This window comes from Ursus americanus, chromosome 9, assembly GCF_024610735.1.
Source record: "Ursus americanus isolate L20-20 chromosome 9, mUrsAme1.1.p, whole genome shotgun sequence".
In the NCBI taxonomy this organism is placed as follows: Eukaryota; Metazoa; Chordata; class Mammalia; order Carnivora; family Ursidae; genus Ursus; species Ursus americanus.
In genome coordinates, this window is record NC_142135.1 from 73866717 (window position 1) to 73893866 (window position 27150).

The 27150-nt window shown below is 39.5% G+C and overlaps 1 long non-coding RNA gene across 1 annotated transcript in view; it reads left to right on the forward strand.

Moving 5' to 3' along the window:
• The first annotated feature begins 6821 nt into the window (after positions 1 to 6821).
• Positions 6822 to 27150, forward strand: part of LOC148109497 (uncharacterized) — a 35292-nt gene continuing 14963 nt past the window's right edge. The window contains exon 1 of the long non-coding RNA XR_015725845.1: positions 6822 to 6972. This is a non-coding gene — a long non-coding RNA (uncharacterized LOC148109497). The remainder of the gene's footprint in view (positions 6973 to 27150) is intronic.

Genomic DNA, 27150 nt, shown 5'->3' on the forward strand with positions numbered 1-27150 from the left:
TGGGGGACCTGTCCTCATCAATTCTACAGAAAATGAATGAATTTCAGACAATTATAATCAATAAGAACACAGCAACTGTCTCTTCCTCACCGTGTTCTTGCTTATATAATGGATTAGCTGTTATAACTAACTCATGACAATCAACATTAGCAGAATCAGATAAGGAAATACCATTTTTCAACCTCTTCCTCCTCTTTCCAGCAACAGAGGGGCAAGCAGTTGAAAGGGGTGAGTGTATGCAGAGATGCAGCAGAAACTCTACATTCCTGCCCCTCCAGCGACAGGAGCTGTGCATTCAGCAGGACAGTGCTGGGAAGAACAGAGGGTCATTTTAATGGACTATGAGATTAACATATTGGCCAGATTGTTTTAATAGTTAAAAGTGACTGAAAAGTAGAGAATCATACTGAAACCCCAACAAAAGAGCTAATTGGAGAGAAAGGGGGAACTTGATGGAATAAATTAATGTAAGAACAGTTTCTGGAAAAATATCATCTATATATGTATTTCAATGGGATTCCTCAATCAAACCAATTACTTGTTTTATCTATCTATCATCTATCTATCTATTATCTATCTATCATCTATCTATCATCTATCTATCTATCTATCTATCTATCTATCTATCTATCTATCATCTATCTATCATCTATCTATTATCTATCTATCATCTATCTATCATCTATCTATCTATCTATCTATCTATCTATCTATCTATCTATCTATATCTATCTATCATCTATCTATCTATCATCTATTCAATGTTCTTCATAGTAGATTGTAAGCATCCTGAGATTAAAGAACAAGTCTGTTTTATTCACTAAACTATATCTAAAGCTCAGCCAAGACTGGTACTAGGTGAAGCCTGATATATATTTGCTACATAAATGCTATGAAATTCTACTCTGAATCTTTCCTGTCCCATCTATTGATTATTACAAATTATGAAAATGAGTAAATAATTTTGCTAACTTCACTGGAAACAACAGAAATAGAAACTAGAATGTATTGAACTCTGAGGTGCTGGGCACTGTGATAGGGCCTTTATGTGAACCGGCCCATCCGTATCCCACAGAACGCAGAGGCAGGTGTGAGTCTTACTTTACAGATGAGAGAAGTAGAGCTAAGAGAGGTAAGTCACAAGGGCAAAGTCAGCATTTAACCTCAAGTCCCTATGTTCTTAACCCCCTCTTTATATCTGGAGTATTCATCAATCACTTTCTCATTCTTTTTGTTTTAATGAGACTCATTACATTTTCTGTGGAAAACATTATGTTTATAGACTTTTGGATTATTTTAGATGAAAAAAAATTAAATATACTCCCCTTACTCTTAAAAGTAGAGTTGGAGTTCTGCTTCTGCCTCTGAAATGTTGATTACTGTGGTAATTGACTTTTATATTAATTACCTATTGCTGTGCAATAATATTACCACAAGCTCAGCAGGTTGAAATAAGACACTTATTACATCTCAGTTTCTGTGGGTCAGGCATCTGGGCACGGATTAGGTGGGCCTTCTGTTTTAGAGTTTTACAAAGTTGCAATTGGATATTGGCCAAGGCAGTTGTGTCATATGAAGTTTGCCCAGGGAAGTATCCATTTTCAAACTTACCTGAGTTTTGGAAAAGTCCAGTTCCTTGCATGCTGCTGACTTGAGTGCTTCAATTTCTTTCTGGCTTTTGGCCAGAGGCCATCCTCAGCTCCTTGACATGTGGTCCTCTCCAACTTTTAGCTCACAGTATAGCAACTTGTTTTGGCAAAGCCATCAAGGTTTCCTCGGGAGATGAGCATTACAATCTTATGTAACACAGTCACATACATGTGATCACATACAGCCTGTCAGCTTTGCTACATTCTGTTCATTAGAAGGAAGTCACAGGTGCTATCTACACTCATGGGCATGAACACCAGGATGTGGGAGTCACGGAGGCCACCCAAGAGTCCTACTGCCACACTGTCCCGCCATAGACAACTAGAAAATCAGACAAAATATAAGAAACAGCTCTTTCAGACAAGAGCTAGTGCAGGGAGTGTGATCCCTGGGACAAAGAAATGAGGTACACCCTGTGGTAGTCTTGGCCGACTGCCTGGAGGTAGTTGCCAGGACAGTGGATAGACAAGGTCATTCTACTCAGCTGAAGAGAAAGATGAGCATTCGTAGGGACCAAAGCTGCTAGGATTTGTGGGCAAAATACCAAAGAGGAGGGACTTACACAGAGCAAACTCTGAGGATCTATAGAGGAATTCCTTCAAGTCTTAGGCTGAATACTGGTTTGTGCAGGCACAAGGTACCTCTCCATAGGGCTGAAAAGCAGTCAGCCAAACAATTCCCAGAGCTCACAGAGGGCTGGGAAGAGTCTGTATTCCCTCTTGCAGGAGGGAGAGAGCTCATAATACACGGAAAATCAGACAGAGGCCTCAGCAGTGTCACACCTTAGTTGACTGAACTAAGCTGGTTGACTAAACTTGGCTCTTGACTAAACGCTGCTCCAGATTGCCCTACAAAGGCTTAAAAGCAAGCTTTGAAGTTTCCTAGGTAACCTGTGTGCCTACTTCCTTTGAAAGAATGCAGTGAAATTCAGTAAACGGCAACATAAAAGTCACAACATCTGGCGTCCAATGAAGAAAAACTCACAAAACGTGCAAAGACAAAAAACATGACCCACAAGCAGGGAAAAATCCATTTAATGAAAAAAGCCTAGAAATGATAAAATGAGAGTATTAGTGGACAAGGATGTTAAAGCAGCTATTATAATATGCTCTAATGTGCAGACTGTAGATGAAAACACGGATGTGATAAGGAGAGAAATCAAAGATATTAAGAAAGACCCAAGTGGAACTTCTGGAGATTAAAAAAATAACAATATTGGAAATGGAATACACACTTGATTGGATTAACAACACACTAGACAGTTCAGAAGAAAATAATAGGGATCCCGAGTACACAGCAATAGAAACTATGCAAAATGAAGCACACACAGAGAGAGAAAAATGGAAAAAAGTCTCAGGGCGTTGTGGGATAATATCAAATGCTCTAACATATGGGCAATTAAAATATGAGAAGGAGAAAGACTATCAAATAAGAAACAATGACTACACACTTTTCACACTTGATGAAAACAATGAGACCATAGATCCAAGAAACTCAATGAACCTCAACAGAAAAAAACATAAAAAACCACAAATAGCCCTAAACCTACTAAAGAAATTGAATTTATAGATGAAAACATTCCAATAGAGAACAGAAAACTCTGCATCTAAGAGGCTTCACTGGTGAAATATACCAAAATTTAAGGGCAAAAAAATATCAAGGTTTACCAATTCCTCCAGACAAATGAAGAGGAGGGGATACTTCCCAACTAATTTTCAGCGGCCTGAATTACCATGACACCACAACCAGAAAAAGTATTATGAGAAAAAAAAAAAAAGAAAAGAAAACTATAGCCCAATGTCCTTCATATACATGGATGTTAAAATTTTAACAAAATTTTAGTAAACTGAATCTAACAATATATAAGAAGGATAATCTATCGCATCCACGTGGGGTTTATTGCAGAAATTCAAAGTGGTTTTAACATTCAAAAATCAGTGGAATTCACCACATTTTCAGACCAAAAGACTAAAAGAGGAAACATATGAATGAAAAAACATATTTTCATTATATGTGGAAAATATAATTTCAATATATGCAAAGAAAGAATTTGACAAAACCCAATGTTTAGTCGCATAAAAATTCCTGGCAAACTAGGCATAGATGGAAACTTCCTCAGTTTGTTAAAGGATACTTATTAAAAGCTTGCCATGGACATTATACTGAATTATGACAAACTAAATGCCTTTCCCCTAAGATAGGGAAGAAAGCACTGATGTCTGTTCTATTCAACATTGTAACGGAGTCCCAGTCCACACACTATGGCAAGAAAAAAGAAAGTATGTAGGTTGGAAAGCACAATGTAAAATTTTAGTTATTCACAAATGACATCATCATCTCATGTAGAAATCTGAAGAAATGTATAAAAACCCCTAGAATTAATAAATGAGATTGATAAGATTGCAGAATACAAGGTCAGTATAAAAATGCATTTCTCTATGCTAACAACCAACAACTGAAAAATGAAATTTAAAATAGTGTAAAAATACTTTAAAATATCAACAAAATATGTGTAAGACTGTATACAGAAACAAAAAACACTGCAAAGACAAATGAAAGAAGACAAAATTAATGAAGAGATGTATCATGATCATGGAAAGGGAGATTCAGATGTCAATTCTGCCCAGTTGATTCATAAATTCAGTAGAATCACAATAGAAACACCATCAAGCTTTGTTGTAGAAATTGACAAACTGATATTTATTTATTTATTTATTTATTTATTTATTTATTTATTTATTTAGAGAGGAGGAGTGAGGAGGGGCAGAGGCAGAGGGAGAAAGAGAAGCCTTAAGCAGGCTCCATGCCCCACACAGGGTTGGATTCCACGACCCTGAGATCATGACCTGAGCCAAAGTCAAGAGTTGGACACTTAAATGACTTAGCCACCCTGGTGCCCCTACAAGCCGGTTTTAAAATGAGCACTGGGTATTATACACAGCTAATGAATCATTGAACATTACATCAAAAACTAATGATGCATTATACGTTGGCTAATTGAATTTAAATAAAAAAAAATACATGTAAAGGATCTAGGAAGAACTGAAACAATTTTGAAAGAATGAACCAAGTTGGAGGACTTAACAGTACTTGGTTTAAAAACAATAACCAAGCCAGTGTTGTACTGGCATGAAAATCACCGGACAAACCGGGAGGACAGAATGGAGTCCAGAAACAGAGCTTGGCTGAAAAGACTGTGTGAATTAATAAAGGCCAACTTCACTAAAATGGAGTTGGAAGGGCGGAGAGGGGAGGCCAGCAGAGGGAACCATATCACCTAATGTCAATGATAAGACATCCTGTCAGTTACAGACTCCAACAGAATAATCAACAGGAGCCAAGGAAACAATCAAAAAAACTAAGAGGCAGCCCACAGAATGGGAGAATATATTTGCAAATGATGCTACAGATAAAGGACTGGTATCCAATATCTACAAAGAACTTCTCAAACTCAATACGCGAGAAACAAATAAACAAATCATAAAATGGGCAGAAGATATGAACAGACACTTTTCCAATGAGGACATACAAATGGCCAACAGACACATGAAAAAATGTTCAAAATCATTAACCAACAGGGAAATTCAAATCAAAACCACACTAAGATACCACCTTACGCCAGTTAGAATGGCAAAAATTAACAAGGCAGGAAACAGCAATTGCTGGAGAGGATGTGGAGAAAGGGGATCCCTCCTACATTGTTGGTGGGAATGCAAGTTGGTACAGCCACTCTGGAAAACAGTGTGGAGGTTCCTTAAAAAGTTAAAAATTGAGCTACCCTATGACCCAGCCATTGCACTACTGGGTATTTACCCCAAAGATACAGACGTAGTGAAGAGAAGGGCCATATGCACCCCAATGTTCATAGCAGCATTGTCCACAATAGCTAAATCGTGGAAGGAGCCGAGATGCCCTTCAACAGATGACTGGATTAAGAAGCTGTGGTCCATATATACAATGGAATATTACTCAGCCATCAGAAAGAACGAGTTCTCAACATTTGCTGCAACATGGATGGCACTGGAGGAGATAATGCTAAGTGAAATAAGTCAAGCAGAGAAAGACAATTATCATATGATTTCTCTCATCTATGGAACATAAGAAGTAGGAAGATCAGTAGGGGAAGAAAGGGATAAAGAAAGGTGGGGTAGGGGCGCCTGGGTGGCACAGCGGTTAAGCGTCTGCCTTCGGCTCAGGGCGTGATCCCGGCATTATGGGATCGAGCCCCACATCAGGCTCCTCCACTATGAGCCTGCTTCTTCCTCTCCCACTCCCCCTGCTTGTGTTCCCTCTCTCGCTGGCTGTCTCTATCTCTGTCGAATAAATAAATAAAATCTTAAAAAAAAAAAAAGAAAGGTGGGGTAATCAGAAGGGGGGAATGAAGCATGAGAGACTATGGACTCTGGGAAAAAAACTGAGGGCTTCAGAGGGGAGGGGGGTGAGGTAATGGGATAGACTGGTGATGGGTAGTAAGGAGGGCACGTATTGCATGGTGCACTGGGTGTTATACGCAACTAATGAATCATCGAAATTTGCATCAGAAACCAGGGATGTACTGTATGGTGACTAACATAATATAATAAAAAAACATTTAAAAAAAAGGAATAATCAACAGGAAAGAATCACCAATTACAGGTCCCAACAGGAAAAGATGTACACTGACTCTCTTACCCCAGCAACTCAGCCAGTGAGAAACCATCATCACTCTGAACTCTTGCTTTTCTCTAAGGGATTTCCTTTCAGAACAACCCTCCCCAACTTCCTCCTTCTTCTCCATAAAATGTTCCTCTCCTTTGTTTGTTGGATTTGTCTGTGGTTTTGCTGTAGCTTCCATGACCTGAATTGCAATTCACTGCTATTCCTGAGTAAACTAATTTTTGCTGGTAAAATAACAGACTGTTTTATTGTGAAGGTTAACAAAATTAAACAAACGATGCCTACATTGGGAGATTAAAATAAAAGCAAGACACAAAGAAAATATCAGATGTGGTAGAGTGTGGTTTGTGTGGATTGTGAAGTGAGTCTGTGTTCTAAGGTCCTTGCTTTACTTGGGAGGTGAAGAAAGATACTCATTAACATTTGAGTTTTGTAAGTTAAGTATTCCTGGTGAAATATTTATCGTAACTCTTTTTTTGTTGTTGTTGAAGATTTTATTTATTTATTTGACAGAGAGAGAGAGAGAGCACAAGCAGAAGGAGCAGCAGGCAGAGGGAGAGGGGAAGCACAGGGAGCCCGATGTGCGACTCCATCCCAGGACCCCAGGATCATGACCTGAGCTGAAGGCAGACGCTTAACTGACTGAGCCACCCAGGTGCCCCTAGGGTAACTCTTTTTTTTTTTATAATAATTTTTTATTATGTTATGTTAGTCACCATACAGTACATCCTTAGTTTTTGATGTAGTGTTCCATGATTCATTGTTTGCGTATAACACCCAGTGCACCATGCAATACATGCCCTCCTTAATACCCATCACCGGCCTATCCCAATCCCCCAGCCCCCTCCCCTCTGAAGCCCTAAGTTTGTTTCCCAGAGTCCACAGTCTCTCATGGTTAATTCTTAAGAATGAAACCAAGCCATGGCCGTAGAGGTGAGAGGGAAGTAAGCTGAAACCCCACGTCTGCCACGCGTGAGTGTTGTGACTTAGTGTCTGCATGCCTATTGATGCCTATTTCATAGGTTGTTGGAAGAGTTCAGTGACAGCAGCTGAGAGGGAGGGTTCAGCTCAGAACCTGGCTCATGCTCGGTGCCCAGTACATGCTGATCCTCTGGCCAGTTTCCTAGTGTTAGCTGTGGCTGTCTTTGCGCCGGCCCAAGGCTGCTTTCTGAATCGCCAAGGTCCTTCCAGGATTCTTTGGTAGATGAAAGCAGAGCGCTGGTTCTCCCAGCCTTGCCAAATTTACTGTCCAGTGTGTGTGTGTGTGTGTGTGTGTGTGTGTGTGTGCACATTCCTGTCCCTCCAGGCATGACTGATGAATCTGGCAGGCACCAAACTGCACTCATTCCCCACAGAGCACACAGAAGAACCATTGATGGGTTCTAGTCCCAGTGCCTAACACTGTCTCCTACATAGAGTAGTGGCTTGATAAATACTGCTGCTTATGCTTATCTGTCAATCAGTCCTCTCTAAGAATTTTAGAGGATTTCAAAATAAGAGAAAGAAAATGAAGTGCACAAAGAAGTTGGATTTCTATTTAAATCGGTTTTAAAAAGGAAAAACTGACTTAGTCTTTAAATAGAGGCAGTGAAAGGTGCCTTGAGTTGCTTAGTAACCTCACGCCGTCCTATTTATACAGCACATGGCCTGGGAATCTGTGGTTCTGTGCAGTTTGTTTAGGATACAGAGAAGTCCCAGGGAGTCTGAGTTTACAAAGTGAAGAGTCTAATGCAAAAGATTGTTAAAAATCAATATACAATTAAAACCTTTTTCTTTAATATTTGTTTGGAAAAAATTTCATGTTTGCAAGATGTTGCAGAAACAAAACGCATGCAAAGAACTTTATAGATAGATTCACCTTTAGCTAATATTTTATCCCCTTTGCTTTATCATTATTTGCTTGTGCCTTTTCTCTCTGTGTCTCTCTTCACAAACAGATACACACACAAACATACACATTTATTTTTCTGAACCATTTGATGGTAAGTTACATACATGTCTCCTTGGCCATAAATATTAAAATGTGTATTTCCTAAAGGGGACTTTTTTTTTTCTTATAAAACCACAGTACAATTATCAACTCAGTAAACGTACATTTACTTTTATCTGATTTACTGTCTATATTCCAATATTTTTGGTTGATTTAATGTCTTTTATTGCAACTTTTCCCCTTCAGTACTGGATCTAGGTTAGGGCCAGGAATTGCTTTTCCTTGACATGTCAATGTGTAATTTTAAAAGAACAAACTATGGAGGGAACCAGATGACTATTTTTTAAAATTAAAAATTAAATCCATGATTATCCAAGATTTGGGGCATAGAATTCTGTCTAAAATTTGCTATCTTAGCATAAAAAGGGCTTAGAATACAAGAAAACAAGTTTGTAGGTGATGGAGAAACAGTGACAGAATTATTCCCTCTGGTGATTAGCACAGTCATTCCTAAAGGGCTTGATGAACTTTAAAAACAGGGTCTTAGACACTATCCTCCAAAACTCAGATTTAATAGATTTGGTCTCAGGCCCAGGAAACTGGGTTTCTGTTTTTTGCTTTTTGTTTTGTTGTTGTTGTCGTAGTTGTTTAGACTTGTGAGGTGATTACAACCTTCTAGTAGGGTCTGGAACACAAGGTGAGATATGCACGGCCACAGAGGGCAAGCCTGACTCTCTCTGTGGAGCGTGAAGACTACTGCTGAAAGCCAATCACTGGCTCTGAACAACTTCGATTCCACTCTTCAAAGTCCCCTTGAAGGGGGTCGTTGGAGCCAGCTCTGCACCAACACAGACAGACTATAGCCTGTTTGGCATAACCTTGGAGCAAGCAATGCCATCAACGCTAGCTGCTCACGGTTATTTTGCGCTTCAGAGGAGATGAAAGAAGCAAAATGCCCGGGTTGAACAGACACTCAACACATACTAGGTGACTTGGATTTTGAACACAGGACACTTAAAAGAAATACTGTGTGTACAGCATCTTGGATGGTGGCACATGGCCTCAGCGTTTGTCAACTCCTTGATATCACTCATGTCAACATCTTAGCACTTAATGAAACTGCTATGAAAGACAGGGCTCAGAAACGAAATATGTTAAGTTAGGAAAAAAATTTAAACTAAACTCATGATTATCTGATTCTAAAGCATATATGAAAATGCAAAGGCCCTAGAGCAGCCAAAATAATTTTGAAAAGGAAAACAAATGTGGAGACTGACAGTCCCTGAACTAAAGACTTCCTGTAGAATAACCATGTCAGGGTGGTCCGGGCATAAGAATAAACAGAAATCAAGGGGATTAGAAATCCCTATTCTTAGAGGTAGTACAGAAACAGACCCCAAATACAGGACAATTGCTTTGTCAAAGTACAAGGCAATCCAGTAGAGGAGGGATAGACTTTCAACAAATGTTACTGAAGAAATTGAATATCCATATGCAAAAAAACAAAAAACAAAAAACCCCCCTGAAAGTCCATCTATACCTTGTACCATATAAAAAGATGGACCCAAACTGGATCATATACCTAAATAATAAAACCTAAACCCAACACATTTCTAAACAAATGTTTAAAATCTGGTTTGCTTTTCACTTCATTTGCATTCCTAACAGTATTTCAGAGGTAGACTCAGAGCTTATGTCCCTGAATTCGTTCCCCCTGGAGCCCTAGAAGGTGGTAAATAAGAGAAAACAAAGGACGCTTGACATCCAGAATCTTGGCACAGGAAGGAGAGATGGCTGAGAAGCACTTTGATACGTATGGCCTCTGGATGTAGTCTTGGCCCCAAATAGTGTCATAAGCAATATTTTTTTCATCTTTTAATGCAGAGCATTGCAAAAGAAATTTGTTAATGTCATCATTAAATATTGAGGTCAATTCATCATTCTAAAATTCTGTGCTAATTTAACATAATCTAATTTGTTAAAAATTTCCCCATTTCTGGAAATACTGTTTTATCTTTCCCTTTTCAGCATATTTAAGCTTTAATATAAAAAAGCTTCTCTTGAACTCATGGTTCTGTCTCTCACATAGCTTTGTTATCTTTTTTTAACTTTTTAACAACATTTTATTTATTTTTTAAAATAATTTTTTATGTTATGTCAGTCACCATACAGTACATCTCAAGTTTTTGATGTAAAGTTCCATGATTCATTACTTGCGAACACACCCAGTGGACCCTCCTTAATACCGATCACCAACCTATCCTGATCCCCCACCCCCTTCCCCTCTGAAGCCCTCAGTTTGTTTCCCAGAGTCCATAGTCTCTCATGGTTCATTCCCCCTTCTTTTTACCCCCCCTTCCTTCTTCCCTTTCTTCCCCTACCGAATTCCTACTTCTTATGTTCCATAAATGATTGAAACCACTACCAAACTCATTCTATGAGGCCAGTATTACCTTGATCCCCAAACCAGGCAAAGACCCCATCAAAAAGAGGAATTACAGACCGATATCCCTGATGAAGATGGAAGCCAAAATTCTCAACAAGATCCTAGCTAATAGGATCCAACAGTACATCAAAAGGATTATCCATCATGACCAAGCGAGATTCATCCCTGGGATGCAAAGGTGGTTCACCATTCGCAAATCGATCAGTGTGATAGATCATATCAACAAGAAAAGAGTCAAGAACCACATGATCCTCTCAATTAATGCAGAAAAAGCATTTGACAAAATACAGCATTCTTTCCTGATTAAAACATTTCAGAGTGTAGGGATAGAGGGTACATTCCTCAATTTCATAAAAACCATCCATGAAAAGCCTACAGTGAATATCATTCTCAATGGGGAAAACCTGGACGCCTTTCCCTTAAGATCAGGAACACGACAAGGATGCCCACTCTTGCCATTATTATCCAACATGGCACTAGAAGTCCTTGCAACAGCAATCAGACAACAAAAAGGGATAAAATGTATCCAAATCGGCAAAGAAAAAGTTGAACTGTCTCTCTTCGCAGATGACATGATACTCTATATGGAAAACCCAAAAGACTCCACCCCCAAACTACTAGAACTTATAGAGCAATTCAGTAATATGGCGGGATACAAAATCAATGCTCAGAAATCAGTTGCATTTCTATACACGAACAATGAGATTGAAGAAAGAGAAATTAGGGAATCCATTCTATTTACAATAGCACCAAAAATCATACGTTATCTCTGAGTTACCTTAACCAGAGACGTAAAGGATCTATATTCTAGAAACTACAAATCACTCTTGAAAGACATTGAAGAAAACACAAAAGATGGAAAAATATTCCATGCTCATGGATCGGAAGAATAAACATAATTAAAATGTCCATGCTACCCAAAGCAATCTACACTTTCAATGCCATCCCGATCAAAATACCAAAAACATTTCTCACATAGCTTTGTTATCTTATTCCAACTGTAAGAGGAAATCTCATTTCTCCCTTGATTTGGAACACAATGAACACATTTACAGAGGTTGCATTAAATGGTGTTTTATTTTTCAGCAGAGTGGATTAAAGTAAGTAGTATCTCAATGGCTACTGGTATTTTCATGTGTATAGAATCCCACCTTGACATTATTTGTTGACCCTACAATTGTGATTAATGTTGTCTGTCACCAGATGTTTTTACTTTCACTATTATATATAAATATCTACTTATTTTTTTTACATTTTTCAGAGAAACAGCAGACACAATCCCCTCCAAGAGGGGATCTGTTAGGCCAATGAGCTTCCTTCCTTGTGGGGTGGGCTCACCCAGGGGCCCCGGTCAGTCAGTATCTGTTGAGTTGAGACATGGAGACCAATCTCAAGGGGGTGAATCTAGGCTTGTTAAGCTCAGGATATCTTTCCTGAGCAACTGCCCTATGTGTGTCCCACTCTAGACAATGGGTACCCTGTCTTTAAGTAGCTTATAGTTCAGTGAGATGAGAACTAGCATTAGGTGAAGCTTACCCATTTTGCTCAGTGCTAGAGGAGAGTGAAGCCAGGCCACCCCTCCACATTTCTCCTGTATCTTGATATGCTCTTGTGTGTAAAGAGAACTCTGGCAGTGTAACCCATCTGACCCAGATCCCTCACTCACTTTATCCAGGAGAGGCAGTGATTTAGCTAATGGTGAATTTGGGAGGAGAAACTTGGCCTGTGGATCTCAGATCCTTCCTCCCCATTTAAGCTACCTGTAGAAAATCCTGTCTCTGTTGGTGCCCACCACTGCCATGAATGTTCGGCGAGTCTGCCAAGATTTGCGGTTTGGCATTGCGAAACTTGCTTGTCGTGCCTTCCAATAGCAGCTGTATTAGTAATAAAGATGCCACTTAGTCTTTTTCTCAGTGGGTTCAGGATTGGGTGGAAAAAGGGGTATCATTGATCAGAGTCCTCAAAGATAATCTACAATAAGAACAGATAGAATGGAAGCACAGAGACGAGGGTCCCTAACCTAGCCTAGGGGGCCCAGGGAAGACCTTTCAAAGAAAGTGACCCCCGCCCCCTGGAACTGAATGTTGAAGGATGAGTTCATCAGCCAACTAGAGAGGACAGTGTGTGAAGACTGTTGTCTGAGAGAGCATTATTGGGTAGAGGCCTGGGGTCAAGAAGCAGCACTGTTTGTGTGAGGAACAAACAATGCAAGATTTCTAGAGTGAGGTGGAACAGGGAGGTATGTGAAATGATGTCGGAGAGGCAAACATGTGGAATGGGATTTGTTTTCCAATGCAACCACTGCTACCATTTGAGACTCATAGTCCCCCAAATCTCAATGGCTTCAATAACCGGATAGATATTGACAGTTGACAGTAAGATGTGTGAAACAGGCTTGGAGACTCTCACAAACATTTCCACTGTGGGTCAATAGGCCACGTGGCTTTCAACTATTGTGACTTCTGAGTTACATTCATGCTGCGGAGAAAGGTGAGGTAGCCAGCCTTTGGGATACTGGCACAGCAATATTGAGAGCTCATGAGAAACAATGGAAAAGTGGAGAACATCTAGTGATGTGTGAACAGCCCCTAAAAGTAGGTCATAGGAAAAGATATCAAAGAAACTGGGGTAAATTGGACCCATGCTGTGTTGTTAAGTGATAGATTTTTGGCTCTTTATAAAGAAAGAATTTTTCTATTAGAGTTATATAGAATAAAATGTAGCTGAGAATTAGAAATTCTAAAATTAGCTATAATGTAATGAGTCCTATGTTGCAGAAGGCATGTGCTAAGTGCTTTAAATGCTTCATTCATCTAAAGCTTAGAATAGCCCTATTGTGAGGATACGGTTGTTACCGTCCTTTCAGAGATGACAAATGGGACTGAGAGCAGTTAAGTGACTTACCCAAGCTAATGGGATTTGAACTCAGCTTTAATAACTACTTGGTTGAGACGAGGAAAATCAGGGATAAACACATCTCAAAGATGTTCTAAAGTCAAAACAAGCCTTAAATTTTACAAGATGAGCAACTTGAAAATACTATGATGCAGTGGAACCCTATGTTTTTTTAATAAAATGATTAAATAACTAATTCTTTTTTTCTCTCATTTTTAAATATTTATTTTGTTGTATTAGTCACCATACAGTACATCCCCAGTTCTTGATGCAATGTTCCATGATTCATTACTTGCATATAACACCCAGTGCACCATGCAGTATGTGCTCTCCTTAATACCCATCACCAGCCTATCCCAATCCTCCACCCCTCTCCCCTCTGAAGCCCTCAGTTTGTTTCCCAGAGTCCGCAGTGGAACCCTATTTAAAATTAATGGAATCTCAGTATTTATCACAGGCAGAAGTGGATTTGCTCTATTAAAGTGGAGATATATCAGTATCCCTTCTTCCCTGGATCACCCAAGCTGAACCTTCTGCAACTTCAAAATTTCTTGGGACTCAATGAAGCAGAGTTTGAAAAGCTTTGGGATGAGATGATTTTGAATGATCCTGTGGTCAGGGAATGAGAAGTGGTACAGTGGGGCTCAGGCATGAGAAAGCTGGAAGGCAGCTGCCTTGGTCAGAAACCAACGGCCCATGCTGGGGAAGGCTGCTGTTTTAAATTAAACTTTCAATTTTTAGGTAATTGTGATTTCATATGCAATTGTAAGAAATAATACAGAGAGATACTGTGTCTTTTTCACTCAGTTCTTCCCAAGGCCAACATCTTCCAAATTTAGAGTACAATATCAAAACCAGGAGACTGACATTGATCAAGAACATTTCCATCATGAAAGAGTCTCCTGTGTTGCCTTTTAATAGCCACACCCATTTTTATCCACGCCCTCCTTACCTGCTGGCAATAACGAATCCCTCCTCCATTCCTATTATTTTGCATTTAGAGAATGTTGTATAAATGGAATCATATAGTATGTACTCTGTCAAGCTTGGCTTTTTCCACTCAGCACGATTCTCCATACATCTAGTCAGTCAATCCCCAAACAGCAAGCTAACTCTGGATTTTATACATATTTCTTTGTTCCTTCTTACCCCAAACAAGGTTGACTCTGTGGCCCCAGCCAATTGAACTTTCCTATTTTCTTCTTTCTTGTTCTTTAATCAATTTTTTAAAAAAAGACGTATTAGCTTATTTTTAGAGAGAGCAAGTGAGAGAGAGAGTGTAAGTGAGGGGAGAGGGGCAGAAAGAGAGGGAGAGAGACTCTCAAGGAGACTCTGTCCTGAGCGCAGAGCCCACCATGGGGCTCAATCTCATGACCCCTGAGATTATGACCTGAGGCAAAACCAAGAGTTGGACACTTAACTGACTGAGCCACTCAGGCATCCCCCTTTTCCTTCATCTTTATCCTATAAAAGCTCTCTGCCTTCTGCCCCATTTTGCAGTTCTCCAAAAGGACACTGCTCACTTCATAAAGGGTTGCAGTTTTTTTGGTATCACCTCACTTGTCTTTGATAATTTTTTAAAGAATCATTTGATACAAAATAGTTTTTAATTTTAGTGAAGTCCAATTTATCTATTTTGTCATTTGTTGCTTGCACTTTTGGTATTATATCTAAAAAACCATTGCCAAATCCAAGGTCACGAAGATTTCTCCTAAGAGCGTCATGGTTTTAACTCTTATATTTATTATCATTGGTCCATTTTGAGTTGATTTTTATGTATGAGGTGACATAAATTCCCACTTTATTCTTTGGTGTGTGGATATCCAGTTATCTCAGCACCATTTGTGGAAGAAACTATTCTTTACTCACTGAATACTGTTTGCACACGTGTTGAAAATTAATTGATAATAGATGTATGGTCTTATTTTTGGACTCTCAATTCTATTCTATTGATCTATATGTTTATTCATGTGTCAGTTCCACACTGTCGTGATTATTATTATGATATAGTAAGTTTTGAAAATGGGAAGTGTGAGAACTCCAATGGTTATTCTTTTCTCATGATTCTTTTGGTTATTTGGGTTCCTTATAATCTTACATGAATTTTAAGATCAGCTTTACCATTTCTACAGAAAAGGTCATTGGGATTTTAATGGGGATTGCATTGGATCTACAGGTCTGCTTCGGGGAATATTGCCATTTTAACAATATTTATTCTTCCAATTCATGAAAATGGGCTGTCTTTCCATTTACTTATGTTTTCTTTCATTTCTTTCAGCAATGTAGTATAGTTTTCAGTGTGTTAGTCTTGCATCTTTGCAGCAGCCCCTGGCTGAGAGCTTATGCTAAGGATATATTGGGAAAACATGTTTGTGACCTTGCAGGCTTTAGCATAAACATCGGAGCACAGAGTCGGGAATGCCCGTCTCGCCCAGCGGCCAGGAATGCCCGGCTCGCTCAGGGTGGAACACCGCCCTCAGATAACAAGCAGCCAGGAACGCCTGGTCCGCTAAAGGGCAGAATGTTGCCCCAACCCAAACTTGATTGCTCTTGACAATAGCCTGCAGGGTCCATAGAAACATGTTTAAGAATAGGCCTCACTTGCTGAACGTTACATCATCTAATCCCGTGACTTTCCCCAGGATGTACTACTATTCACTAGGATGTAATATGGATCATCCCCTTGATTGTCTTTGATTGTTTATTGCCAATAAATATGCGAGGTTGCAGCTGTTCGGGGCAATTGCACTCTTGGCGGTGGCATGCTTTGCGGTTGTCCCCTGCACCCACTCTCTCTCAAGCTAACCTGTCTGGGCCTCGTCCTTCTCCCGAATCAACGCTGTGGCTCCACGGGCGGTGTTGCAGCAATCTTTTTGTTTAAATTTATTCCTAGTTATTTCCTTCTTTTTGATGATACTGTAAATGCAATTACTTTCTTAATTTTCTTTTTAGATTGTTCACTGCACATGTGTAGAAACACAACTTATTTTCATGTGTTAATCTTGTAGTCTGTAACTTTGCTGAATTCATTTATTAGCTCTAATAATTTTTTTTGTGGATTCTAAAGGATTTTTTATATATAGGATCATGTCAGCTGTGACTAGAGATGGTTTTACTTCTTTCTTCCCAGTCTGAATACCTTTTATTTCTTTTTCTTCCCTCATTGCTCTGGCTAGAACTTCTTTTTTTTTTTTTTTTTAAGATTTTTTATTTTTATTTATGTGACAGAGAGACAGCCGGCGAGAGGGAACACAAGCAGGGGGAGCGGGAGAGGAAGAAGCAGGCTCCCAGTGGAGGAGCCTCATGCGGGACTCGATTCCGGAACGCCGGGATCACGCCCTGAGCCTAAGGCAGCCGCCCAACGACTGCGCTACCCAGGCGCCCCCTGGCTAGAACTTCTATTACAATTTTGAATAGAAGTGGTGAAGGGGAACATCCTTGTCTTATCCCTGACCTTAGGAGGAAAGCTTTCAGTCTTTACCATTGAGTATGATGTTAACTATGGATTTGTTTTAAATGATCTTATCATGATAAAGAAATTATTTTCTATTCTTAGATTTCTGAGTGCTTTTATTAGGAAAGTCTAATTAAATGTCTTTTGTGTATCTATTGAGAAGATCATGTGTTTTTTTTCTCTTTCATTCCATTAATGTGGTGTATTACATTTATTGATTTTCATGTGTTGAACCACCCTTGAATTCTGGGGAGAAATCTCACTTAGTCATGTTCCTTTTAATATAATGATTCTTTTAATATAGTGTATATATGATCCTTTTAATATAGTGCCAGATTTAGTTTGCTAGTATTTTGTTGTGAATAATTACATCCATATTCATAAGGGGTATTGGTCTTTAATTTTCTTTTCTTATGGTATCTTTGCCTTTGATATAAAGGTAATCCTGGCCTCATAGGGTAAGTTAAGACACATTCCTTTCTATTCTATTTTTTTTAGAAGCGTTTGAGGGTTAGTGAGAATTATTCCTTAAAGGTTTTGCAGAATTTATAAGTGAATCCATCTGGTCCTATAATTTTTTGGGAAGTTTTTGACTGATTCAGCCTCTTTACTTGTTATAGGTTCGTTGAGAGCTTTTATTTCTTCTTGTGTCAGTTTCGGTAATTTATGTATTTCTGGAATTTGTTCCTTTCATGTAGGTTATCCCATTTGTTGGTGTACCATTATTCATACTATTCTTTATTAATCTTTTAAATATCTGTCTTGCTGGTAGTAGTGCCTTTAATTTCTGATGTTAGTAATTTGTATCTTCTCTTTTTTCTTAGTCAGTTTAGCTAAAGGGTTGTCAATTTTGTTGGTCCTTGCAAGGAACCAACTTTTGGTCTCATCAATTCTCTATTTCGTTTATTACTACCCTCATCTTAATATTTTCTTCTTTTTTCTGGCTCTGCTCTTAGTTTGCTCTGTTTTTCTAGTTGCCTTAATGTGTGAAGTTAGGTTATGGTCTCAGATCTTTCTTCTTTTTAATGTATATGTTTACAGCTATAATGTTCCCTCTGAGCACTGCTTTTGCTGCATCCCATAAATTTAGTGTTTATGTTGTGCTTTTATTTTCATTAATCTCTAAGTATTTTCTAATTTTCTTTGTGATTTCTTTGACTCATTGATTATTTAGGATTATGTTGTTAAATTTCTACGTATTTGTGAAATTTCTGGTATTTCTGCAGTTATTGATTTCCAGGTTGATTCTATTGTGGTTATAGAACATACTTTGTATGATTGCAATCTTTAAAAAATTATTGAGACTTGTTTTGTGGACTAACATATGGTTTATCCTGGAGATTGGTCCATGTGCCCTGGAAAAGAATGTTTATTCTGCTGATTTGGGGTAGACTGCTTTATAACTGTTACATCTCATTAGTTTATTGTGTTGTTCAAGTACTCAATATCCTTTTTGACCTTTTATTTAGATGTTCTTTACATATATTGACAGTGGGGTATTAAAGTCTTCAACTATTATTTTAGAACTATTTCTTCCATTAATTCTGGCAATGTTTGCTTCATGTATTTTGGGGCTAAACTATTTGAGGTATATATTTATAATTATCAATATATAATGTATTTTTTTACATTTTCTATTAAAAGTCTATTTTGTCTGATATAAGTACAGCTCCCCTAGCTCTCTTTTGCTTTCTGTTTGCATGGTAAAAAATAGTACTGGAACACATGGGTGGCTCAGTCAGTTACGTGTCTGACTTCAGCTCAGGTCATGATCTCGGGGTCCTGGGATGGATTCCTGCATTGGGCTCTGTGCTCAGCAGGGTGTCTGCTTCTTCCTCTCTCTCTGCCTGTCTCCCATTCATGCTCTCTCTCTCTCTCTAAAATAAGTCTTAAAAGCATAGTACTGCTTGCATGGAAAAGTTTTCCCTATCTTTAGACTTTCAACCTGTTTGCTTCTTTGGATCTAAGGTGAATCTCTTGTAGATGGCATATATTTGAATCATGGTTTTCATCCATTCTGCCAATGTCTGTCTTCTAACTGCAGAGTCTAAATCATTTATACTTAAAGGAATTATTGATAAGGAAGGACTTGATTCTGACATTTTTATATCTTTTATGTTCCTCAACTTCTTCATATAGCCTTTTGTGTTTGATTGATTTTTTTTATAGTATACCATTTTTGATTCCCTCATTTCCTTTTTTATATATTTTAAGTTTGTTTTTCAGTGTTTACTCTGGGGATTACAATTAATATCTTAAATTTATAGCAATGTAGTTTGCCTTGATACCAACTTATCTTCAATAGTAAAAAAAAAAAATCTGCTCCTCTACGGCTTCATCCACCTCCCCTTATGTTGTTATCACAAATTCTATCTTTATACATTGTATGCTAATTAACATACAGTTTATGATTATTCTTTCATGAATTTGTTTTTTAAAATCATAGGAAACAAAAAGAGGAACAAAGAGCCTCACATTTTGAAAATAACGCGTAGCTGGTCCTGGTTCAAGCTGTAGTCTTGGCTGACGGGGTTGTTCTCTGCATAGCGCTTGTCTGAATGCACCTACAGAGAGAATAAATGAACAGACTTCATGAACAGGGATGTCTTACTCAGCAATGTCAAGAGGAGAGTGGCTTCACCAGCTGACCGGACACTAGACTAACTTTTCAGTCTGCTGATAAGGATTCCGCACACTCCTAACTTCAGGGAGTGCTTGCTGCTAGGTTTTCCTTACTCCCTCCCAGTCCCGTGCAAGGAAAAAGAGAAATTTTGTTGTAGGTCATGGAAAAACTATTGAGTTACACTATAGTGTGAAGACAAAAGTGTGCTGGTCCAATATTATGGGTGTCTGAGTCCTGGACACTCAGCTTTCTAAATTGGTGAATTGGCATTTTGCTTATGCCCTACTCTCTGTTGAGCCAAGCATCCAAAAGGCTGATTGGCTTTCAGTGTTTTGGTAAAATCATGATCTGAAAAGTTGAGGAGCGGATCTTGGAACATTGGTACCCAAGAGAGGTGTACTTAAGAGAAGCCCATCTGCCTTAATAAGCATCACTTGAAACTGAGACATGTGTGACAAATTTTCACATTATATCCAGAACACTTATTTGCCAAGCATATTAAAATTCATTTGACATTCCAAGTGAAAACTAACCCAAGCATTGAGCTCTAAAAGTCATGTCATGCATATCCAAGTCCCAGAGGTATATTTAATAAGCATATGATTAATGTCTGGTGCAGATTTACTCAATTTAAGTTTTATTTAGAGGTGAAAACATGACATTGGGATAGAAATAAATCAAATGATTAAGAGCACAGTTTCTGTTATCACCACATAATCTGACAATAAATCAGTGGAATAGAATATTTATTTTAAAAAAAATGTTAGTAAGATTTTTGAGGTGAATTACATTAATTAAATTCAAGTCAACTAACAGTTATTAAAAAACTACTATGTGCAAGGCTGGTCTAAGCAGTTATTGTACATATGTGTGTGTATGTGTGTGTGTGGTGGGCAAATAAGAGAATGTATGAGAGATACCACTTTCTGTCTTCGAAGAGTTTATGATATAGGAAGAGAGATGAGTCATGCTTTAATCTAAGGCAAATGTAATGAATACTACAAGAAAAACTTTAAATGTTTCATGTGGGTGCCAGGAATGCTGTATTGCTTTGGTTTGGAGAAACTGGGAAAAGCATTATGGAGAAAATGATGAGATTTGAGGTCTGTAGCTTTTCCATGAGACTTTTTCTAAGACCTCAACTTGTTGTCACCTGGCTTCCTACTGCCCTCCTGTCAACGTAACTGCTGTCAGTTACTTTACTAATGACACCCTTGTTGCTAAATGGGATAGGTACTTGTCCATCACTATCTAAACAGAATTCATAGCACTTGTCATTCTTACCTACCCTGCTTTCTTTGAAGATGATCCATGTTCAGCTTTAACTCTGATCCCAGAAGGATGAGACCTTGCCCACCCACTTGGGAGCAAGAGCTAGTATTGTCACCCTACACAACCACTCTTGGGATCATCTAGCCAAAATGCAACTATTAAAAAATGGTGCCTTGAAAAGAATGCATCACTTAGAAATGGGCATTCCAGACAAGAGCAGGCCAAACTGTCTGGGTGGGGCACCATGGAACCCACAGAAGAGAATCCAGACCAGGACAGCACAGCAACAGATGAAAGGTCATCATCAGTTTGTGGTAAGGAGGAAGCAAACGGTGGTCTCAGCATCCACTTTCATCTGTATACAGCACCCTTCACATGGGCCATACCTTGGAAGTCATGACTGTTCTTTCCCACAACCCCTTTCAACCCCGTCATGAAACACAGGGGCAATCTGAGATGCTGGTGTTGGTGAAGCTTTTCTCATCAAAGTTCCAGAAACCCATGTAGGGGTTTCTGACATTCCCTGTCTTACATATATTTCCATGAAGAGTGAAGATGACATAAGAAACAGAACTTTGGTCAATACTGGGATGCTCTGAATTCAGATATATCGCAGAGTGAGGCAGAAAAATCAGCTGATTTGGAAATTAGTCAGTTTGTAGTGTAGACTGACACTCAGATATCAGGGCTGTGTATGGAATAAAGGTCTGAAAAGAGGAAAAGTTACAGATACTTTGTATGAAATTCATTCACTCGTTCCTTAACACAGTCATTAAATGTCTGCTAAATGTCAGACTTTGACAGACAATCGAATCACAATCTGAAGAGTGAACTCCATTGTTAGGTTTTGGTTTTGTTCACAGTGCTGAGAGAAGCATGGTATGAGGTACATCTCTGAACTAGGAGGTAGGCTATGTTTTGTGTGCTCTGGGGAGGGAATGAATTGTCTTGCAGATACCATGCATTAGACAGTTATGTTTTGAATGATAGGCTCTTGCTGTGTCATTAAAAGTACCTTGGGCAAATCATTTGACATTCCTGGGACTCACATTTCTCTTGTGCAACGAGAATCTCTGATTCAGATTTAGATTGCTGAAAGTTAAGCTCTGTGAGGACTGGAAAAGGAGCAGGGTGAAGGTCTGCACCAATTCGGCCTCTTGAGGGCACAAATTCTGCATTTTTAAAAGAACTTGACTCCGTTCTGTTTTGAGACCTTCTACTGATGACAGAAAGTTGAATTTGGGTCAAATCAGTTAATTGATGCTTTTCTGGTCAGTTCAGAGTTTCCTCTTCTCTTTCTCCTGGAGTTGCTGTTGCTTGGACATCTCTTCCTATCTGTGATGCCATCTGCTGAAATGAGCCTGCAGTTTCCTGTCTCTGCCCAGCATCCCACACCATCACTCTGCGTCCCCTTTGTCTTGTTAAGAAGGCCACCTCGGCAGCCTCCCTTGCTAAGTCCCTGTGATAGAGTCTCATTTTGTGCTCATTTTTTCCTTCATTTGCTTGACACACAGCATGCTTCAAAAATTATTTGTTGAATAAGTGAACTTTCCCTCTAGAGGGTCAGAGAGGGGTTTGTGAGAAGCTTGGGTGCTTTCCTGTCACTCTGGGGCTGTAGCTGGAAGGATAGGGACCCCTCTGACGTCAGCTGTTCCATTCCCCTCTGATTCTTCTTTCCCACCTCGAGGAGACTTCACAACTGTCTCTTCATCTGTGCTGTGCACATCTGTTGTTTATATACACATCTATTGAAGGCAATCCAACCCATTTAGTAAAGACGTAGAATGTGTGTATCTAAGTCAGAGATTCTCAGTGTTTTGTGGTTTCATAGATCCCTTTAAGAATATGGTGAATTTCGGGATCCTTTTCCCAGAAAAGTGCAAAAAAGACACACACTCACAATCTTACCCACTATTTTGGGGGTTTTTATGGACTTTTGAAACTGAGCATTTCCATGTCCTTGATGGTAGCCGCTGGGCTTGATAATGCATCAGGCAGAAATTTTGTTACCCAAATCTCCCAAATCTCCTGAGCATTAGAACAGAAAGTAATAAGATAGACTTCTAGATGCCTTCATTTCGATGATAAAGAAACCGAGGCCCAAAGCAATAGATGACTGTCCCCGGGCATCAGCGAGGTGCAGGTGAAGGATGCTGTGTTCCAGCTCCTGTCACGAGTCCTGTGTGCTAATGGTGCTGTTGGGGCGGCATAGCAGTCTCCAGGCAGGGATGGCGCAGTCTCCCGCCAGACAGATGGGGCTTGCCTGCTTGAAACTAGGTCACTTGGACTGGTTACTTAAGTTATTGGTTACACTCTCTTATGAGAGAAATAAGACTAGAGCTAAGTAACTAACTAACTAATTTCCTCTCCTTCTACCCCTTCCCTTCCTTTCCTTTCCTCTCCTCTCGCCTTGTCTTTCTTCTTTCTTTCTCTCTTTTTCTTTCTTTCTTTCTTTCTTTCTTTCTTTCTTTCTTTCTTTCTTTCTTTCTTTCTTTCTTTCTTTCTTTCTCTTTCTCTTTTTTTCCTACTTTATCTTTCTCTTTTCCTTGCTTGCTCTTTTGTTTTCTTGATTTCTTTCTCTCATTCTGTTTCTTTTTTTTCTCTTTCTTTGCTTCTCTCCTTCCATCTCTTGCTTTCTTGTTTTCCTTTTCTCTTTCTTTCCTTTGTCCAGTTTTCCATAAGTAGATTATAATTCTTGTTTGGGTCATGTCTCACCACTGCAGGTCAGATTATCTGAGAGTAGTCACTGAGACAGAATTTGGGGTGAAAGGTATTTATTATGGAGCCACAGCTATGAAAGGAAGGGAGGGGGCCACTGCGGCAGTGGAGGAAGGTGGGACATGATGTAGGACCCTCACAGCCCTGCCTTCCCACCAGGGCAGCTAGAGCCAGCAGAGCCCAAATGCCTAGGCCCTTATACCTCTGCGTCACCCTGTGGGTCCTGGGGAGGACTGTGACACTGGCTCTTTGTGGCTAAGCCAGGCCCTGGCAGAGAGAATTGGATGCCATCTACTCACCCTACTCCCCAAAACTGCGCTGCATGCTATCCCTGGAGGAAAACCGGGTAGTTCATCTAGGTCTGCCACAGACCACCCTGTGCCAGTCAGATCCATGTTCCCATGTGTGTGTGGGGAACAGAATTCCCATGGGTCTCTCTTGCTGAGGGGAAACCACAGAGGTACATTAGTCAGAGAGATGAGAGCCTCTGCGGCTGCATTTGGCCTTGGAGCACAGTTGATAGTGATTAACTTCTTTCTCCATTACTAGTCCTAGATGCTCCCTACACTTAGGGGCCACCCTTGCTGCCTCAGTTGTGTGCCTGATTATATGACCCAGACATTCCTCCCCATGGGAACCGGGTCCTTGTCAGGTTGGGGATGTTTTTCCTGGCCATTTGTAGTCACAGCTAGGCAAGAGAACTCAGAACATCTCTGTGGGAAAAGCCTGGGTCCCTTCATGCCCCAGGATCAGCCACTGCCCCCAGTGGACAAGCATATATTTCCAGAAGTTGGTGAAGTTCCCTATATCTGCCACTGAGAATAATGTGAGGTGGGGGGTCTGAAGGGTTTTGGTGTCAGAATATCCAGAATATTTGTGGACAAGTCAAGGCCCACAGACCCATCAGCGTCAGAAACCTCACCTGTCCAGTTCTGTTCAGAAAATGACAACAGGAATGGAGTGGAGTGCTCCTGGGAAGGTGCTGGATTCTCCTGTGGTCAGGGTCAGTGCGGGACTGGGCCTGGTCTCCATGGGGTGACAATGTCATGTGCTAACTCCAGCAAGGAGTCTCTGTCTTGGGTTAAGGGACTCTAGCACCCCCAAAACGGCTGCAGTCCTGGAGAGGTGTGCTTCAGTAGCCTCAGAAACCATCCCTAATTCCTGCCTCAGGACACAGTAATTTATTCGAGAGAAGAATAGATGGTTGATGTCACCTCGGGAAAGATGCTGGAGAGGGTTGAAAAAAAGGCAGCTAGACTTTACATGTCTGAATGCAGGTGGCAGTGGGGGCCCCTGAGAAGGGGTGGCAGGTCTGTCTGCTGTTGGCATGAGAGTAACCGATGATGCTCAGGAGAGATGATGCCGTTCAGGACTCAGTGTGATTAAAACAATATTATAAGACACAGGCTGAAGAGCATGCTTCAGCCTTCTCAGGAATGGTTAGGAAGTACAGGCCCAGTGGAGGAAGGCAGAGAAGGCAGGAGAACAGGGAATTGACTCTGCCCGCTGTGGTGGGGTGGGGGTGATTAGTGACCCAATCTAGTAGTATGTTTCCAGATCTTTAAAAATGCTTACACCCTTTCATTGTCACTCCATTTATGGGAGTCCCTTTTAAGGAAATCGTAAGTGATGCTTACAGAGATTCATCATAGCTGTTCATGGAATAACTATCCTAATAGATTGAAAAAAATCCAAATAATTAATAGGAAAATTAATACATCATTTAAGAGACATCTGTATGCTAGGATACTACACAGCCACTGGAAATTTGTTGAAGAATTCTTAATGATATAAGGCAACTTTTGATGACATTTTAGGCAAAAAAAAGAATAAAAATATACATTGTAATTTCAATGATGTGAATTTATATATGCCTATATACATGTATTTATAGGAAAAACAAGTCCAGATTTCGCACTGTATTTGAAATTGAAACTGCTATTATTACAATTTAATTTTACTTATAGAACTGATGTTAGGGAGAAAGAAGCATTACAAATTATTTTTCATACCTCAAAGAAAATCTATACATTTTATTCTGTTATTTGGGCCAATTAAAACAAGGCCAATAATGTCAAAGTTGAATTATCTACCACATGTTTGATAAGTAACTGTAAGTGTTGACAATACCCGTACAATAAATAAACACAATTTCTCACAAGTACAACAGGTGTTATCATCTCAAGACCAAAGGTTTTATAATAATTAACCATTTTGGCTAGGCTATAAGCTCACAGGAGTATTTATTGTAAGTCAGTCACTCCGTTTTTTGGTGAAAAGTACAAATAAACGTGACTTCAAAGAATCATCACCTGTCTTGGTGAATCTGATAATTATCAGCCTGTTCTGTCTCCAGTTCTCTCTTCTTTCTTATTTTTTTGAAAAAAAATTTTTGTAATAATTTTTTATTATGTTATGTTAGTCACCATACAGTATACCTTAGTTTATGAGGTAGTGTTCCATGATTCATTATTTGCGTATAACACCCAGTGCACCATGCAATATGTGCCCTCCTTAATACCCATCACTGGCCTATCCCAGTGCCCCAGCTCCCTCCCCTCTGAAGCTCTCAGTTTGTTTCCCAGAGTCCACAGTCTCTCATGGTTCATTCCCCCTTCTGTTTACCCCCCCCTTCATTCTTCCCTTCCTTCTACCGATCTTCCTGCTATATCTTATGTTCCATAAATGAGTGAAACCATATGATAATTGTCTTTCTCTGCTTGACTTATTTCACTTAGCATAATCTCCTCCAGTCCCGTCCATGTTGCTGCAAATGATGGGTGATCATTCTTTCTGATGGCTGAGTAACATTCCATTGTATATACGGACCACAGCTTCTTAATCCAGTCATCTGTTGAAGGGCATCTCGGCTCCTTCCACAATTTAGCTATTGTGGACAATGCTGCTATGAACATTGGGGTGCATATGGCCCTTCTCTTCACTACGTCTGTATCTTTGGGGTAAATACCCAGTAGTGAAATTGCTGGATCATAGGGTAGCTCAATTTTTAACTTTTTAAGGGAACTCCACCATGTTTTCCAAAGTGACTGTACCAACTTGCATTCCCACCAACAATGTAAGAGGGATTCCCTTTCTCCACATCCTCTCCAACACTTGTTGTTTCTTGCCTTGTCAATTTTTGCCATTCTAAGTTGTGTAAGGTGGTATCTCAATGTGGTTTTGATTTGAATTTCCCTGATGAAATTTTTTCATGTGTCTGTTAGCCATTTGTATGTCTTCATTGGAAAAGTGTCTGTTCATATCTTCTGCCAATTTTTTGATTTGATTATTTGTTTCTTGTGTATTGAGTTTGAGAAGTTCTTTTTTACATATTGGATACCAGACTTTTATCTGTAGTGTCATTTGCAAATACCTTCTCCCATTCTGTGGGCTGCCTCTTAGTTTTTTTGACTGTTTACATGGCTGTGCAGAAGCTTTTTATCTTGATGAAGTCCCACAAGTTCATTTTTTCTCTTGTTTCCTTTGCTTTTGGAGATGTGTCATGA